The sequence below is a fragment of the Sabethes cyaneus genome, chromosome 2 (genome assembly GCF_943734655.1).
Source record: "Sabethes cyaneus chromosome 2, idSabCyanKW18_F2, whole genome shotgun sequence".
Classification (NCBI taxonomy): Eukaryota; Metazoa; Arthropoda; class Insecta; order Diptera; family Culicidae; genus Sabethes; species Sabethes cyaneus.
Genome location: NC_071354.1, coordinates 42996923 through 43001880, shown reverse-complemented (window position 1 = coordinate 43001880; position 4958 = coordinate 42996923). Strand labels below are relative to the sequence as shown.

Below are 4958 nucleotides of genomic sequence, written 5' to 3'. Positions count from 1 at the left end.
GTGAAAATTATTGACCAATTTCACGCTCAATGTAAATATAGCACCACTCCCGTTTCCTTGGTAACGTATCAACAACGACGGTTGCGGATTCGAAATTGCAATCGAAACGAAGTAAAGTTTTTCATATCAATTCAATTGAACAGTTTGGGCAAAATCATTATAATATCTTACCAGATAACTGTTCGGGTGGTAAATTCAAGTTTTCTGTGTTAAGTTAAGTTTCGCAAATGATGTGATGAATGGAACGGCCGAAAAATGTTAAAGAAAAATCGACGGTGAAAAAGTGAAAATATAGTGATGAATTTTAATTGGGCAGAAATCTCAGTATTTAGTTTAAGTTATGCTCCAAAAAGTAATAGAACCTATAGAATGCAATGTTTAGTGCTTCGAGTTGCAATATCTGATTACGGCTAGTAGGTTAGTTAAACAAATATTATTTTTTTGTGATGGTTTCCCGAGTCTATAGGAGCATGTTGATACACTGAAGAAGGGAAGGGAAGGGTGATATTCGGTGCCATACTGACTGCCATAAATGGACTCTGACGACCTTGTCCTTAAATCGAGTTTGCTTAATATCGAGGTATTACTGTACATGACGTGCAATTATGAGATAAAACTTACCAAACACACTACTAATGAGCAGATTTAGACAACCCGAAAAAATGTTTGTTTGAAATTTCCGAATGGCAAAAAATAAAGGAGAGGACGGCGTACAATCAGTCACTTCGATCTTCCAGTTATTACGGTCAGACGGTGCATTTAGGGAACCTGTTCAGTGAAAATAAAATTTGGCAGCAATTCATCATTTCCCGTGAAGATTGTTGCTTCCGTTTTAACTTACCCCGCATTTCAGCTTGCCCCGGTGTATCTTATGCGTTTTCGAGAATCAGACGGACTAACGCACTTTAGAGTGCTTTAAAGCAATGCGGATCATTGAAATCACTTCCAAATTGGGCGATTAATCCCAGCTGATGGGTTGCTTTTCGGTCCTTTTTTATAACTGACCAATATTTTTTCACTTCGTTTATAAGTCTTATTTCTTCTCTTTACAAAACCGTGTCATTTGTAGTTTGTTTCATAGCAAAATTTGAAAATATCACAATAATTATATGAAAATTGTGAACCTTGCTACAAATAACTGATTGTTTTATTCATTTAATGCCATTGCACACCTAATTTTATGAATGTTTCTCATAGCATTTTTTCTCAGCTTCCCAATGGTGGTCTTCAAATGAAAATAGGTCGTGGGTTCATGATGAAAACGGCCATTTTTTGATAAAATCCAATATAGCGACCAAATCCAAGATGGCCGCCAAAAATTTTTTTACTCCATTTGAAAGCCCTGTTCTTCTTCTTTACAGAACCGGGCCATTTATTAGCTGTTTCATAGCAAATTTATGAAATTTATGAAATTTATCACATGATACAGATCTCAAGATTTGCTAAAACTTCAACTTTTTTTGAAACTGTTAGGCCCCTTGCCGAACGAGGGATCCACTATTTCGAGATACCAAAACTGTAATTCTTATTTTTAAACCATTTTCAACCAATTAAGCGCAAAAGTTCCAATATTTGAAGACCTCGAGTCAGCAGTGGTCCCGTTTCAGCGAGAATTACTTAAAGTGAATTTTTTAATCGAGCAAAAAAATATATGGGTTTTAAGCATTTTTGTTTAAGTTTAAACGTGAAAACCAAATCTATTCTTGCTTTTAATATAGACGTTATCATTTTCCATGCAAAAATCTACGAAAAAAAGACAAAAACGAAAGAAAATTTTTTTGGACGATTGTCGGAAATTCCATTGTTCGAAGTGTTTGTTTGAAATTGTTCGAATTTCCATTTTTATTTCGTGCTAGAAGTGTTAACTCAACTCGTACACTCATTTTTCGAGTTTTTCAGGCTGTAGAGCCCACAGACAATAGCCATTAAGGAAAAAAATTACTTAAAGCATTGGGTAAGAGCTAATACTCGTATAACTTGTCCAAACAGTTAACTTTTATGTAGGTTAAACTTTTCGGGAGTGCGATGTATTACTAATCAAATGAGATAAAGTTGACTAAAATAACTTAAATTTGGCTATTTGTTGACGTAGGACTACGTCTTACTGTAGGGTGTCATTCCATAATTTATATTTTAGTTACCGTCACAAAAATATGAAAGATTTTGAATGTTATTAGCTCTGCCAATTCATGGTTTAGATACCGATATACTCATAATAGATATAGCAATTATGTGATTTCTATTATAACATTCGTTTATGTAGACAGTTTGCACCAGGTACAGTTATTTAGCTCTCGCGGACCCTTCCTTACATATTTATTTTCTCTAATATCGAAAACCATCATGATCTTTAGAGCTGCAAGCTAACTTCGAAAATAGAAGGCAAGAAATGAAAGAATTGCAGCGCATGAGCAGCTAACTTCGCACCCTATTTTTAGTTTGATCGCTCAAACCTATGACGCAGGGGAAATGCAAGAATTAAAATCGGAAAATTATACACATAGCAAGCATAGCGATAGTAGGCACGAAGGTCCTGTGGCGCAATGGATAACGCGTCTGACTACGGATCAGAAGATTCCAGGTTCGACTCCTGGCAGGATCGCGTGCTTCCTATCTTTTTTTAGTAGGGTGAGTAGAATTTAATTTTTAGTGTTACATAATTTTAAATGAATCGAAAACATCGTCGCGTCTACCAGCGCGGCGGCGGTGCGACCAACAGTCGGCTCGTATGGAGCATAATTCACATTAATTATTCAATCCTTTAATCGTACTTCCGCAACCCTCGGCTTCGATGTGGAAAGATGTAAAAGAAATTCAACCGGGAAGAAGGCGCGAAAAATGAAAATGAAAAATGTAGCAGCGAAGCAATTGAGCTGAGCCTCTGTACTGTCAGGCAGGGATGGTGTTAGGAAGGTATTGTACGCCCGACCGGATGTGGCACGTTCGGTGATAAGTAAGTCAAGCAATTTGGCAAAATGATTCCACGATTCGTGACAGGGGTTGCTAATTTGTTTACCGAGAATGTGGGCCCTGACAGATGTAGCTTTTGCGAGAAAAGGGTAGCAGGAATTATGTTGGTTTATCGTTTCGAATGTTTAGTTATGATTAGTGGTTTAGGCAAAGTTTGAACGGATACATTTTTCGTTGCGGCTGTCTGTCGATTGATTCAAAGGATCATTAGTGTTTTATGCTTTCTAAATAATTTCAATTGGAATTAAACCATAACCCAGCGGAAGATTCTAAATTATTAAAACCTTAACTGCGTAGCAGAAAGTGGAAGGGTAATTGAAAGATAAACATTCTATTCCATCAACTCTTCTTCTCCCCAATAAGCTCGCGGATAGATTATCCATTCCCACTGCCCGATGAAAGAAGTAAAAAAAATATCAGCTCTTTAAAATGTCACCCCAACCGAACGAAATGGGGAAAATCCGAACATTTTTTTTTCTACAACCAACCACAAAATCCCTTTCGCATCTACAATCACACATAGGAACCAAAGCACAGTGAATTGCACTGCAAATATTTGCTGTGGTCTTTGCGTTCAGGTCCATTTCCCCGACGGGGCCTCGAGCTCCGCTATGCACGAACCAGTTTTGTCCCCAAACATGACTTTTTCGATTTTAAACCCGCACCGCAATGCTTTCAACACCGGGCGTTCTTGAAATGCTTTTAAGACAATTTAAATGTGGCTTGTTGTAATATTTTTACATCCCCAGGGAGCTATCTTCTCGGGTTTCTGTCGGCATACACAAAAAAAAGAGAACAGAAGAACTGGGCTTGAGCACGTTTTTGGTTCCTCTTGGCTAAACCCGAGCAGCAGCAACAAAAAAAAGGATTTGGCGGCTCCTCAATTTTGGAAACCGACAAGAGTGGTTTCAATTTTTCGTGCGGCAAGCAAAATGTGTCGAGTGTTGTACGAGTATAATACCGTGCATTTTGGTGCGCGACGATTTCGAGAGGGCACTCGGTCCCGCACAGCATAATTTTATCCGCGGGATGGTATTTACGGAGGAATTTATAGCTGCTTTTAGTGGCCGCGCCTGTGTAAGTGTTTGTATGTTATTAGCATAATTTTTCGTGCCTATTTATATGCTCTGGCGAATGGTGTAGAATCAATATTAGGTATAATTTGTTTGTCACGATTGGATTTACTAAAACATTACTGAGAATTGATTTGATTATTTTTTTTAAATCGGACCATAACGCTAGCTATGCGATAAACTGGAAGTAGAAGAAAAACATTCGTTTTAATAAGCAATTTGACTGCAAAACCGAAAAAACCACTCTACAAACTGGGTCGAATAGTGTATGTAACTGAGCACTCGATTTTGTGGTTTCATACATATTTTTATGCTTTTGGTCTAGCATAGGAAAAGGAAAATGAACATAAAAAGCTTTATACGCTTTCTTTCTATGTTATTAGCAAAGCCTATAATAGTATAAATTTTATTAACACTATTAAATTCTTAACACCAATTGAATCAAAATGAGCCGTCATTTATATTGCAAGGCATGAAAAATTGGGACATAACCTCACCAAATAATATCGCTAATTGATATAAAAATAGACCATATTTCTTCTCCAATTGCCAGTTTTTATTACCAAATTCAGGCCGCAATCATATTAACAACATCGTGTGGCATAATATTACAACCAATGACTAAGCATTGGCGCAAGCAAAACCAAACAGAAGGACAATAAATATTTAAACACTCGTAAAGATTCTCCGGGACTTTGGTCGTAAAACAAAAAAAGCCGAGGGAAAGTTTATCTAATCTATTATCAATTCCAGCCAGCTGAGCTGTTCCTGTTGCTTGGAATCGGTCCAGCCTGGGTGACCATAAGCTAAAACTAAATGACGAACAAAGTTCTTCGCATGAGAAAGTTAAACAATTAATTTCTCGATCCCCTTCCCGGTGCCGTGGGTCGATCCGCGGCAGTAACAAGAAGGAAG

At 37.4% G+C, this 4958-nt stretch overlaps 1 non-coding gene across 1 annotated transcript; it reads left to right on the top strand.

Moving 5' to 3' along the window:
• Positions 1–2529: 2529 nt before the first annotated feature.
• Trnar-acg (transfer RNA arginine (anticodon ACG)) lies at positions 2530–2602 on the top strand. The gene has a single exon. It is a non-coding gene; the product is annotated as a tRNA-Arg (tRNA).
• Positions 2603–4958: the final 2356 nt, after the last annotated feature.